This window comes from Hylobates moloch, unplaced genomic scaffold (assembly GCF_009828535.3).
Source record: "Hylobates moloch isolate HMO894 unplaced genomic scaffold, HMol_V3 SCAFFOLD_7, whole genome shotgun sequence".
NCBI lineage: Eukaryota > Metazoa > Chordata > Mammalia > Primates > Hylobatidae > Hylobates > Hylobates moloch.
Window position 1 is genome coordinate 61,008,972 of NW_026652282.1, and position 15,128 is coordinate 61,024,099.

The following is a 15,128-nucleotide window of genomic DNA, read 5'->3' on the forward strand; positions in this document are numbered from 1 at the left end:
ATGTTTACTGCAGCACTATTTACAATAGCAAAGACTTGGGGCCAACCAAATGTCCATCAATGACAGACTGGATAAAGAAAACGTGGCACATATACACCATGGAATACTATGCAGCCATAAAAAGAATGAGTTCATGTCCTTTGCAGGAACATGGATGAAGTTGGAAACCATCATCCTCAGCAAACTAACACAGGAACAGAAAACTAAACACTGCATTTTCTCACTCATAAGTCAGAGTTGAACAATGAGAACACATGGGCACAAGGAGGGGAACATCACACACCAGGGCCTGTCAGGGGGTGGGAGTAAAGGGGACAGAGAGCATTAGGACAAATATCTAAGGCATGCGGTGCTTAAAACCTAGATGACAGGTTGATAGGGGCAGCAAACCACCACGGCACATGTATACCTATGTAACAAACCTGCACATTCAGCACAAGTATCCAAAAACTTAAAGTAAAATTTAAAAAAAGAAAGGAGAATGAACAGGAAGGATTATGCAGCAGGCTTTAACTTACTGCAGATTTATATTGCTCTGTTAAAGCTGCATCAAAATGTTAAAGTGGCTTATACATGCAGACTTTGTAAATCTAAGAATAACAAACAGAAATCATTGAGATTACACACGTTGTAAATATGTACTAAGCTGCACATGGTGTGCGTTCTACATAGTGCAGTTTTAGCGTATTTTAGTTACATAGGTTTCCATTGTATTTATACTCTCTTATGCTAAATTTGGCCAAGTATGATTGTCCACCACTAAAAATGCCTCTCCCACTCAGAATTCTGTACTGATTTTGTGGCCAGAAACAAATCTTTACAGTGGTATAAGAAGTTGGCAAAAATTTCTTTTTTTTTTTTTGTTTTTTTTTCAAGGATTTATTTGATATGAAATGTCAAATTGCTGTCATAACATTGTTTATATAACATCTTCTGGTAATCTTTTTTTTTTATTGTACTTTAAGTTTTAGGGTGCATGTGCACAATTTGCAGATTTGTTACATATGTATCCATGTGCCACGTTGGTGTGCTGCACCCATTAACTCGTCATTTAGCATTAGGTGTATCTCCTCATGCTATCCCTACCCCCTCCCCCCACCCCACAACAGTCCCCGGAGTGTGATGTTCCCCTTCCTGTGTCCACGAGTTCTCATTGTTCAATTCCCACCTATGAGTGCGAACATGCGGTGTTTGTGTTTTTGTCCTTGTGATAGTTTACTGAGAATGATGACTTCCAGTTTCATCCATGTCCCTACAAAGGACATGAACTCATCATTTTTATGGCTGCATAGTATTCCATGGTGTATATGTGCCACATTTTCTTAATCCAGTCTATCGTTGTTGGACATTTGGATTGGTTCCAAGTCTTTGCTATTGTGAATAGTGCCGCAATAAACAAACATGTGCATGTGTCTTTACAGCAGCATGACTTATAATCCTTCGGGTATATACCCAGTAATGGGATGGCTGGGTCAAATCGTATTTCTACTTCTAGATCCCTGAGGAATCGCCACACTGACTTCCACAATGGTTGAACTAGTTTACAGTCCCACCAACAGTGTAAAAGTGTTCCTATTTCTCCACATCCTCTCCAGCACCTGTTGTTTCCTGACTTTTTAATGATGGCCATTCTAACTGGTGTGAGATGGTATCTCATTGTGGTTTTGATTTGCATTTCTCTGATGGCCAGTGATGATGAGCATTTTTGCATGTGTTTTTTGGCTGCATAAATGTCTTCTTTTGAGAAGTGTCTGTTCATGCCCTTCACCCACTTGTTGATGGGGTTGTTTTTTTCTTGTAAATTTGTTTGAGTTCATTGTAGATTCTGGATATTAGCCCTTTGTCAGATGAGTAGGTTGCGAAAATTTTCTCCCATTTTGTAGGTTGCCTGTTCACTCTGATGGTAGTTTCTTTTGCTGTGCAGAAGCTCTTTAGTTTAATTAGATCTCATTTGTAAATTTTGGCTTTTGTTGCCATTGCTTTTGGTGTTTTAGACATGAAGTCCTTGCCTATGCCTATGTCCTGAATGGTATTGCCTAGGTTTTCTTCTAGGGTTTTTATGGTTTTAGGTCTAACATGTCAAAACAGCATGATACTGGTACCAAAACAGAGATATAGATCAATGGAACAGAACAGAGCCCTAAGAAATAATGCTGCATATCTACAACTATCTGATCTTTGACAAACCTGACAAAAACAAGCAATGGGGAAAGGATTCCCTATTTAATAAATGGTGCTGGGAAAACTGGCCAGCCATATGTAGAAAGCTGAAACTGGATCCCTTCCTTACACCTTATACAAAAATTCCTTAAAGTGCAATCGATTTTCAGGTGTATTGTGCTTTGTTCTAAAACTTATCAGTAGGTGCACTTGACAGTATTGAGGCCATTTGTTATGGTGCTATTTCATTTAGTATAGGTTTAGCCTCCTGTACATTTTACCCATAACGTTTTACAAAGTTCTTATTTTACTGCACATTCAGAGACTTTTATATATATGTCTTGTGTGCATATCACCAAACTTCCAATGTTATTTTGTCTCTCAGAGATTGTTGAATGCAGCTTGTCAAGAAGTAGATTCTAAAATTTAATTTGGGAGCATAGAATAATAGTTGAGAAGAAAACTATTTGCACACAACAGATTTTAGATACTTTTTGCTGCTAGTTGTGTAATATTTATTAAACATTTTTGACAAATATTTATTTTTGTAAGCTTAAAAATGATTCTTTGAAAGTTTAAAGAAACTTGACCAAAAGACAGGACAAAAAACACTGGTACTTGAATGATGCATGTCACCATATGAGAAATAATGTATTTCGGGGTAGTATGAGCTTTTAATGTTAAGTCTTATTAAACTTGAGTCAAATTAAGCAGATCCAGCATTGGCAATATAGCTATAATTTTCTGAGAAAATTTAAGACAAAATTGTCAACTTGAAATTAAAACATGCCAAGGTTTTGATATACTTGTCATAAGATATTAATGAAACACTTCTAAACACTGATATGAAGTGTCCACATCCACAAAGGTTCTCTGAGTTTTGTTTAGTTTTGTGTTTGGTTTCGTTTGGTTTTCAGTGATTGTCTGGCATATTGGCAACCCTCAAACATGGTTATTTTTGTGTATTGCCATAATCAGTAGCGTTTACATTCAGTTTTATCAGCCAGCAATATTTTCAGTAAACAAAGAATGGAATTGCTGAATGTAATCACTGAACCTCTAGTCACTGTAGGTTTAGTAATTGCTTACTGTATTAGTTTTAGATGCTAGCAGTGCATGTGCTATGTTTATTCTGATTTTACTAAAATAATAAGTTGAACAACAACAACAAAAGGAACAAACTAGGCTCTCTCTGAGGTTGTTTAGGATAAATGGGAGATTCATTTGACTTACATAAAGGAAAGAAGGGAAGAGGATTAAAGGGAAAAATAGTGCCCCACCAAAGCAGAAGTACTTTATAAAGGAAAGCAAAGAAAAAAATCACTATTCTGAGGATTAAAGGCGAGGAAACCAGCCCATTGGAGGCACAAAGATTCCTGCTCCAAAATGGCTGTCTAAATGCAGCCAGGAGGAACATCTCCCACTGACAGGCCAGGACATTGGGAAGACTGGTGCACTCCTAGCAGATCTTCAGAGGGAAAGCATCGAGAGTGGATGAAGGGAAGACAAAGAGGAAGACAAAAGGGGGAGGAAGCTGGGAACCCTGCACCAAGCTACTGTGCACCAGGACTAATTCCTGGCTCCTAACAACTCCTGCAGAGGGGATGAGTTGAACAGGCAAGAAGCAACCTGCTGTCACCACAGGCCTCTGGAATCCCAGCAGGAGGACACCCCATGACTACCACAGAAACTTGGGCTGGCAGGGAAAGCTGCTTAGGGAAGTGGTAGAGGCAGAACTCCAGCCAGTATGGAGCCTAGAGGGTTTGATGTGAGAGTATCTGTAGTGGAGCATGGTCAGGGACACCCATCCACCTAGGCTTGACTTGCTCCCATAGATATTAGCCCTAGGGGAACTGTTGGGCCTGAACTCTGAAAGGCAGTCTTGCCCATGAAATGGGGCTAGTCCGACCAGAGCACTCCTTGGTCTGCTGGCCTCTCCCAGGGCCCCAGCTTAGCCGCACGTGCTTGCAGTGCAGCCCCCAGGTACCTCCTGGGGTGCCACATCATAGCTCCAGCACTGGCAGACCACACCTGACAGCAGAGTGCTCCAGCAGAGCAGCCCCAGTGGACACACCAGCTGACCTGTACCATCCCTCAACTGCAGACTCTCCCACATACCATTTTGTCTCCAGGTATTTGCCCATCCCCACCACCCAATTGCTGGCACATGTGTGCATGAGCCGACCTAGTCTTTCCTTTCCTTCCCCACCAGTGCATGTGTGTGTATGCACCTTGCCATGCCACTGCTGCTGGTGTGAGTACACTTCACCCACTCCCCACCCCTGCACCGCCACTGTCATGGGAGCATTGGTGGGCATGGAGCCCATCAGCCCCACCCCCACCAGTGCCCTGCCCCTGCACTGAGGCTGCCAACACAAAACTAGGCACAGAAAACAGCTAACCCACCTCCAGCCCTGAGCAGCCACCAGTGCCAGCGTGAATGCACACAGAAGGTGCACACAGTCCTGCAACCACCAGCACCTCACCCCCATGTTAACACCACCACTGTCACAATTACTTTCACAGTCCCCAGCAGGGGCCCCTGCCCATGAGCCATACTGCCACCACTGTGGTTGCAAAAGCCCACATGGAGGCCAGCACCCCTGTGCCTGCTACCACCTTGCCATTGCCAACAAGCAAGAAATCTGCTGAGTTGCTACTGCCACTGCTGCCAGCATATGCAAACAAGGACGATCCCACTGCCACCACCCTGCAAAATGCTTTGGCTGGTACCAACCATTGGAGTGCTGTGACCAGCATCTGGGAACACTTCGGTCCCTCCAGCACAGAAGGTTCCTTACCTCAAGGAGCCAGAGATCAAAGCTGGAGCCTGATACCAGTCCCCCAGAGACAGAACGTACAGTCCAGGAGTCCCAAGTTTTCCTTGGCACCCTAAAATCTTCAAGTAATGAAGCCAGTCAACTGAACATACTGTGTACTACAATCAAATCCCCAAGGTGATCAAATAGGATAAAAGAAAAAAAAATCCACAAGCCAGCAACCTTAAAGACTGAAGAAACATCAGTCTACAAAGTTGAGAAAGAACCAGCACAAGAACTCTGAAGATTCAAAAAGCCAAAGTGCCAAAGTGCCTTATTTCCTCCAAATGACTACACTAGTTCTGCAACAAAGGGTTCTTAACCAGGTTGAGATGGCTGAAATGACAAAAACAGAATTCAGAATATAGATAGGAATGGAGATCATCAAGATTTAGAAGAACATTGAAACACAATCCAAAGAAGCTAAGAATCACAATAAAATAATACAGGAGCTGACAGACAAAATAGCCAGTATAGAAAAGAACATAACCCAACCTGATATTGCTGAAAAACATACTACAGGAATTTCATAATGCAATCGCAAGTATTAACAGTAGAATAGGCTAAGCAGAGGAAAATATCTCAGCGCTTAAAGACTGGCTTTCTGAAATAAGACAGTCAGACAAGAATGAAAAAAAAGAAAAAGGAATGAACGAAATCTTTGAGAAATACGGGATTATGTAAAAAGACCAAATCTACAACTCATTTGTGTCCCTGAAAGAGATAGGGAGAATGGAATCAACCTGGAAAACGTTATTTTAGCATATGATCCGTGAAAACTTCCCCAACCTAGCTAGATATGCCAACATCCAAATTCAAGAAATGCAGAGAACCCTCGCAAAATACTTCACCAGATCGTCCACAAGACACATAATCATCAGATTCTACAAGGTTGAAATGAAAAAAAAAAAAACAGGTTAAAGGCACCTAGAAAGAAAGGATAGGTCATCTACAAAGGGAAGTCCATCAGACTAACAGTGGACCTCTCAGCTGAAATCCTAAAAGCCAGAAGCGATTGTGGGCCTATATTCAACATTCTTAAAAACAAGAAATTCCAACCAAGAACTGCATATCCAGCTAAGTTAAGCTTCATAAATGAAGGAGAAGTAAGATCCTTTTCAGACAAGCAAATGCTGAAGAAATTTGTTACCACCAGACTTACCTTACAAGAACTACTAAAAGAAGTACTAAATATGGAAAGGAAAGACCATTACCAGCCACTACAAAAAAACACTTAAGTACACAGACCAGTGACATGATAAAGCAATCACACAAATAAGTCTGCAAAATAAAGAGCTAACAACATGATGACAGGACCAGATCCACACATACCTAATGCTAACCTTGAATGTAAATGAGCTAAACACCCCAAATGAAAGGCACAGAGTAGCAAGTCGGATAAAGAAGCAAGACCCGAAACTATGTTATCTTCAAGAGACACAACTCACATGCAATGACACCCACAGGCTCAAAATAAAGGGAAAAAGAGAAACCTACCAAGCAAATGGAAAACAGAAAAAAAAAGCAGAGGTTGCAATCCTGATTTCAGACAGACTTTAAACCAACAAGGATCAAAAAAGACAAAGACTTAACTATCCCAAATATGTATGCACCCAACAAAGGAGCACCCAGATTCATAAAGCAAGCTCTTAGAGACCTTCAAATAAATGTAGACTCCCACACAATAATAGTCAGATACATCAACACTCCAGTGACAGTACCAGACAGTATACATCAAGGCAGAAAATTCACAAAGATATGCAGGACCTGAACTCAACACTAGACCAAATGGACCTGACAGCATCCACAGAACTGTCCACCCCAAAACAACAGGATATACATTCTTCTCATGCCACATGGCACATACTCTAAAATTGACCACACAATCAAACATAAAACAATCAGCAAATGTAAAATAACTAAAATCATTTTGACCCCTCTCTTGGCACAATAAAAGTAGAAATCAAGACTAAGAAAATTGCTCAAAACCATATAATTATATAGAAATTAAACAACCTGCTTCTGAATGACTTTTGGGTAAATAATAAAATTAAGGCAGAAATAAAGTTCTTTGAAACTAACGAGAACAAAAATACAACATAGTGGAATCTCTGGATCACACCTAAGGCAGTGTTAAGAGGAAAATCTATAGCACTAACACTCACATCAAAAAGTTAGAAAATCTTAAATTGACAACCTAACATCCCAAGAAGAAAAGCTAGAGAAGCAAGAACAAACTGAACCCAACACTAGTGGAAGACAAGAAATAACCAAAATCAGAGCTGAATTGCAGATCGAGACACAAAAAACCATTAAAAATTTTAACAAAGCCAGGAGTTTTTTATTAGAAAAAAAAAACAGTAATATAGATACACTGCTAGCTAGACTAATAAAGAAGAGAGAAGATGCAAATAGACAGAATTAGAAATGAAAAAGGGCACGTTACCATCAACCAGGATTGAATCAGTAATAAATAGCCTACAAACCAGAAAAAAGCCCAGGACCAGATGCACTCACAACAAATTCTACCAGATGTAAAAAGATGAGCAGATACAATTCCTACTGACACTGTTCCAAAAACTTGACAAGGGACTTTTCCCCAACTCTTTCTTTGAGACCAGCATCATTCTGATACCAAAACCTGGCAAAGACACAACAGAAAAGAAAACTTCAGGCCAATACCCTTAATGAACACTGATGCAAACATCCTCAACAAAATACTGGCAAATCAAATCCAGAAGCACACCAAAAAACTAATCTACCATGATCAAGCATGCTTTATCCCTGGGATGCAGTTGCTTCAACATATACTAATCAATAAATGTGATTCATCACATAAACAGAACTAAAAACAAAAACCACATGATTATCTCAGTAGATGTGGAAAATGCTTTTAACAAAATTCAACATCCTTCATGTTAAAAACTCTCAAAAAACTACATATTGAAGGAACATACCTCAAAATAGTAAGTCATTTATGACAAACCCACAGCCAACATCATACTAAATGGGCAAAAGCTGGAAGCATTCCCCCTTGAAAACCTGAATCAGAGATGACACAAACAAAAAGAAAAACATTTCATGCTCATGGATAGGAATAATCGATATCATTAAAATGACCACACTACCCAAAGCTATTTGCATATTCCATGCCATTTCTATAAATCTACCATTGACATTCTTCACAAAACTAGAGAAAACTATTTTAAAGTTCATACGGAACCAAAAAACAGCACGAATAACCAAGGCAATCCTAAGCAAAAAGAACGAAAGTGGAGGTAACACATTAGCTGACTTCAAACGATACAACAGGGCTACAGTAACCAAAACAGCATGGTACTGGTACAAAAACAGACACATAGACACACAGACCAATGAAACAGGATAGACAGTCCAGAAATAAGGCCGCACACCCACAATCATCTGATCTTTGACAAAGCTGACAAAAACAATCAATGGAGAAAGGACTCCTCATTCAATAAATGGTGCTGGGATTACTGGCTAGCCAGATGCAGAAGACTTAAGCTGGTTCCTTTCCTTACATCATATACAAAAATCAACTCAAGATGGATTAATAAATGTAAAACCCAAAACTATAAAAACCCTCAAAAACAACCTATGCAATACCAATCTGAACATAGCAACTGGTAAAGATTTCATGATAAAGACACCAAAAGCAATTGCAACAAAAGCAAAAATCAGCAAATGGAATCTAATTAAACTAAAGAGCTTCTTCACAGCAAAAGAAACTATCAACAGAGTAAGCAGACAGACTACACAATGGGAGAAAATATTTGCAAACTATGCATCTGACAAATGCCTAATATCTAGCATCTATAAATAACTTAACCATATTTATGAGAAAAAAAACAGGCAATCCCATTAAAAAGTGCACAAAGGGGCTGACTCCTTTTTCCGAATCAGCCCGCCTGCACCCGGGTGAAATAAACAGCCTTGTTGCTCACACACACACACACACACACACACAAAGTACACAAAGGATATGAATAGACCCTTTTCAAAAGACATACATGCAGCCAACAAGCATAAGAAAAAGCTCAGTATCACTGATTATAAGCAAAATGAAAATCAAAACCACAATGATATACTATCTCACACCAGTCAGAATGGCTATTACTAAAAAGTCAAAAAATAACAGATGCTGGTGAGGTTGTAGAAAAAAGTAAACACTTATACAATGTTGGCAGGAGTGTAAGTTTGATTGTGGAAAGCAGTGTGGAAATTCCTTAAAGAACTAAAAACATGACTACCATTCAACCCAGCAATCTCATTTCTGCATATACACCACCCAAAATATAAATCATTGTATCATAAAGACACACATATGTGTATGTTCACTGCAGCAATATTTGCAATAGCAAAGACATGCAATCAACCTAAATGCCCATCAATGGCAGACTGGATAAAGAAAATGTGGTACATATACACCATGGAATAGTATGCTGCCATAAAAAAGAATGAGATCATGTCCTTTGCAATTAATGATAATTGGGGCTGAATGCCATCATCCTTAGTAAACTAACGCAGGAACAGAAAACGGAACGCCACATGTTCTCACATATGAGTGGGAGCTAAATGATGAACATACATGGACACAAAGGGAAAAAAGCAGACACAGGTGTCTCCTTGAGGGTGGAGGTTGGAAGGAGGGAGAGGATCAGAAAAATGTAACTATTGGGTACTAGGCTTAGTACCTGGGTGACAAAATAATTTGTACAACAAACTCCCATTTGTTCTTGCACCTGCACATGTACCTGCACATGTACCTCTGAACCTAAAATAAAACTTTAAGAAAAAAATACAAATTAATGAGATATCTCACATCCATTGCAATGGCTATTATTAAAAAGTCAAAAAATAATAGATGGTGGTGAGGCTGTGGAGCAAAAGGAACTCTTATACACTGTTGGTGAGAATGTAATTTAGTTCAGCCACTGTGGAAAGCAATTTGGAGATTTCTCAAAGGACTTAAAACAGAACTACCAATTCAACATAGCAATCCCATTGGTGGGTATACACCCAAAGGAAAATAAATCATTTCACCAAAAGATATATGCATTTGTATGTTTATAGCAACAGTATTCACAATAGCAAAGACACAGAATTAGCTTAAATGCCCATTAATGGTGGATTAGGTAAAGAAAATGTAGTACATATATACTATGGAAAATATGTACCATAAAAAATAATGAAATCATGTCCTCTGCAGCAACTTGGATGCAGCTGGAGGTCATTATCCAAAGTGAACTAACGCAAGAACAGAAAACCAAATACTCCATCTTCACATTTATCAGTGGGAGCTAAAGATTTGGGACACATGGACACAGATGGAACAATAAACACTGGGGACTCCATAAGGGGGGAGCACGGAGGAGTGGAAGAATTGAAAAACTACCTATTGGGTACTATGCTCACTACATGGGTGATAAGATCAATCATAACCCCAAACCTCAGTATCATGCAATATACCAGTGTAACAAACCTACATATGTACCCCTGAATCTAAAATAGAAGTTGAAATTTACAAAATAAATTAAATAAGTAAATAGAAATATTGGTGTTTCAAAAATCAAAAATAAAGTAAAATGCAAGTTTAAATGGATTTCAACACAAAGTGTAAACACGTTTACAATAAATTTGATCTTTTTTTTTTTTTTTTTTGAGATGGAGTCTCACTCTGTCTCCCAGGCTGAATAAATTTGATCTTACGAAAATATTTTCTAACACCACATGTTAAAATTTTTGTTGTTGAAACTTTCTGACATAAAATTAAAATAAACTGTTATTGATTGAAAAAATACAGTAGAGAATATCTCATGTAAAATAATTTTAAATAAGATTACCTATAAGTACATTTAACGAGAAATATGCAAAAAGTATGAGGAAAAATTTAAAACACAACTGGAATCCTAATAAAAATGCCGAGAATTTGCAGTATCATTAAAATTGATATTTAAGTTCATATATGAAAACAAGCAAGAAAGAACACAAAAAACTGAGACAAAAAAAAATTTTTTTTCCCAGTGCTAAAGTTGCTTTTATTAACCCATTAAGCAGATAGAACAAAACTTTCATTAATTGAAACCCAACCAAATTGAACCCTTTTTTTTTTGTGCTGCATTCTACTTTCAAGGAAAAAAAAAAAGACTCAAAGGCAAGAAAACAAGATGCTGTCAGGAACTTATCCTAAAATCAACTTTTAATGCGATATTTAGGGTCCATTAGATATGTAAACATAAAATAATTTATACCTAGGTGAGTTGAAGAAAAAATAAAATAAACTGAGACAATATGACTAGGGAATATCATCATCAACAATAAAACATACATGGAAGCCTCTATAATTAAAAGAGCGACATACTGGTAGATGGAAGCGCAAATAGATAAGTATAACAGAATTGAAAGTCCAAAAACAGGTCTAAGTAGATGTGAATATTTAGTAGATAATAACAGTCGCACATCAAATCACTAAAGAAAATTAAATCACTAGAAAAAAATGGATTTTTATTGTTTCACTGGGACAACTGCATAGAAACTTGGAAAAAGAAAAAATAGTTCTATATCTTATAATATAAACAACACTTTATGCCAAATGATTTAGAGGTCTAACTGAAAAAAAAATGACAACATACTAAAAGAAAACATAGGCATATCCTCTTTAAGTTTCATGTACACAAAGACATTCTAAATATGAATGAAAATTTGGAGGTCATAGCAGAAAATATTGATAAAATTGAGTAAATAAAACAGACACTGTTTGTATGAAAATGAAGATAAGTCAAAGGAAAACTGCTAATGGGGAAAACATATTTGCAACATATCCCAAAGACAAAGGGCTAATATACATTATATATATATATATATATGTATATATATGTGTGACTATACATACATATGTATATATATGTGTGACTATACATATATACACACACACATACACTTACATATGTACATACACACACACACACACACATATGTACATACACACACACACACACACACACAAACACACACGATTGAGGGGCAAAGTACCAAATACTTGAGAGAAAAATACGGGAAAGTTTATAGATAATTCATATAAATATGTAAAAATTGACCTACAACATACAAAAAATATTCAAACTTTCTTCATTCCTCACGTATCAAGCTGGAAAAATTTTAAAATACAAAAAGACATTCTGTTGGTGAGGCTGGGGGAAAAAGCCACTCTTACCCTTTGCTAGCAGGAATGCAAATTGTCAAAATTTTTCTAGAGATAAATTTAACAATAATACCTAATGAAGCTACATATACCCTTACATTTTAAACTAAAAATTTCATTTTAGAAATCTATCCAGAAATTAAATTTCCAACAATGTAAAAATGCAGATGATCAAGGTTATTCACTGTGGAATAGTTTCAATTGCAAAGCATTAGAAACAACCTAAATGCACACACATAGGAAAGTGATTAGACACAGATTATACATATATACAGTGGAGTACCATGTGGTCATAAAAGAGAATGGGTAATTTCCAGTTTCTGTTTGGCATGTAAGGAGCTTGGAGGTTGTCACTTCACCTTAACAACAAGTTACAGGCTGATCAAACTGAAAAGCAAGCAACTCTTTTTAACTGTCAGAAAAGTGAAATCAAAGGGAAAATTACTGTCCCCCAAATCAGAGAGGCAGACAGATGAATACAGAGAATCATAATTTACTGGAGCAAAAACCTCAAAGCAGAACCTCAACATGAACCAGTACCAGGGTAGAAAAACCTGAACTGTAATTGACAAATTACTGGAGGCTTCGAGTGGACAAGTCTGGGAGTAAAAAACTCTGGGGATATGTCTAATAACGGGGAAACACAGTTAAGAGTTTTACCTGACAGATTCTCACAGTGAATATTGGGAAAAAAATCATCCCATGCTTCTGAAAAGGAGAGGAAAAAAGAAACTATTTTTTAATATGCCAGAGCATTTTGTTTTTCTTAATAAGGCCTGCCCTAAAGAGAAACTATCTTACCAGAGCCCAAACTATTAGCATTTATCAGAGTCTAACTGACCTGGGAGAAGAAAATACCCAAATCTAGCCCCCTGGAGGCTTCCACATAAGGAAAGAAAAAAAATTGAACTCAGTATTACTCTAGCCATCCTATCCCAGGGGAGAAGGGATTGAGAAGCATTGGTGAGGTTCACATTTTAGAAGCACAGGCTAAGACCTAATTCATAGAACCATGGACCACTTCCCTTCCCCCCACACTTTACCATCAAACCACTGAAAAAACACTTACCAGGGTTCTTTTTATCCAGTACCTTCTGTCTAGCTGTTAAAAAAAGTTACAAGGTATAATAAAGGTCAAAATACATAATTTAAAGAGACAGAGCAAGCATCAAAACCACACTCAGATATGGAAGTGATGTTGGAATTGTACGATCAGAAATTTAAAACAATTATTATTAATAAGCTATACACCAACAATCTCCAAGCTGAGAGCCAAATCAAGAAAACAATCCCATTCACAACAGCTACAAAAGAATAAAATGGCTAGGAATACAGCTAACCAGGGAGGTTAAAGATCTCTACAAGGAGAACTACAAAATACTGCTGAAGCAAATCAGAGATGACACAAAGAAATGGTAAAACATTCCATGCTTGGGACATGAAATGGTAAAACATTCCCCGTTTGACATCCATCAGAAGGGCTATTAAAAAAAAAAACACAGATGCTTGTGAGGTTGCAGAGAAATGGGGATGCTTATACACTGCTGGTGGGAATGTAAATTAGTTCAGTTATTGTAGAAAGCAGTCTAGAGATTTATCGAATACCTTAAAATGGAACTATCATTTGGCCCAGCAATCCCATTATTGGGCATATACACAAAGGAATATAAACTGTTCCACCATAAGGACACATGAATGTGTATGTTCCTCATAGCACTATTCACAACCACAAAGACATGAATTCAACCTAGATGCCTAACAATGTTGACAGGATAAAAAAAATGTGGTACATATACACCATGGCATACCACACAGCCATAAAAAAGAACAAGAGCATGCCCTTGGCAGCAACATGAATGGAACTGGAGCTCATTATCCTAAGCAAACTAATGCAGGAGCAAAAAATCAAATAGCACATGTTCTCAATTATAAGTGAGAGCTAAACATTGAGTACACACGAATACAAAGAAGAGAACAACAGACACCAGCATCTACTTGAAAGTGGAGGGTGGGAGAAGGCTGTGGATCAAAAACTGCCTATCAGGTACTATGCTTATTACTTGGGTAATGAAACAATGTGTACACTCAACCTCCATGATGTGCAATTTACCTATATAACAATCCTGCACATGTATCCCTGTACCTAAAATACAATTTTTTTAGAAAAGCCTTTGAGAAATATGGGATTATGCAGGGTGACCTAACCTTCAATTCATTAGCACTCCTGAGAGAGAAGAGGAGAAAGTAAACAACTTGGAAAACATATTTGAGAATATAACCCAGGAAAATTTCCCCAATCTTACTAGAGAGGTCCACAGGCAGATAAAAGAAACACAGAGAACTCCTGCGAGATACTATACAAGATGACTATCCCCAAGGCACATAGTCATCAGTTTCCAAGGTCAGCACAAAATAAAAAATCTTAAAGGCAGCTAAAGAGTCATATTACCTGTAAAGGGAATCCCATCAGACTAACAGTCGACTTCTCAGCAGAAACCATATAAGCCAGAAGAGATTAGGGGCCTATTTTCAACATTCTTGAAGAAAAGAAATTCCAGCCAAGAATTTCATACCCTGCTAAACTAAGCTTCATAAACAAAGGAGAAATAAAATCTTTGCCAGACGAGCAATCACTAAGAAAATTCATCACCACCAGACTGGCCCTACAAGAGATGCATAAGGGGAGGCCGGGCGCGGTGGCTCACGCTTGTAATCCCAGCACTTTGGGAGGCCGAGGCGAGCAGATCATGAGGTCAGGAGATCGAGACCATGGTGAAACCCTGTCTCTACTAAAAATACAAAAAATTAGCCAGGCGTGGTGGCGGGCACCTGTAGTCTCAGCTACTGGGAGAGGCTGAGGCAGGAGAATGGCATGAACCTGGGAGGCGGAGCTTGCAGTGAGCCGAGATTGCGCCACTGCACTCCAG

The 15,128-nt window shown here is 38.1% G+C and overlaps 1 pseudogene; it reads right to left on the minus strand.

The window, feature by feature from the left end:
- Window positions 1–5,768: 5,768 nt before the first annotated feature.
- Window positions 5,769–15,128, minus strand: part of LOC116811102 (E3 ubiquitin-protein ligase makorin-1-like) — an 11,096-nt pseudogene continuing 1,736 nt past the window's right edge.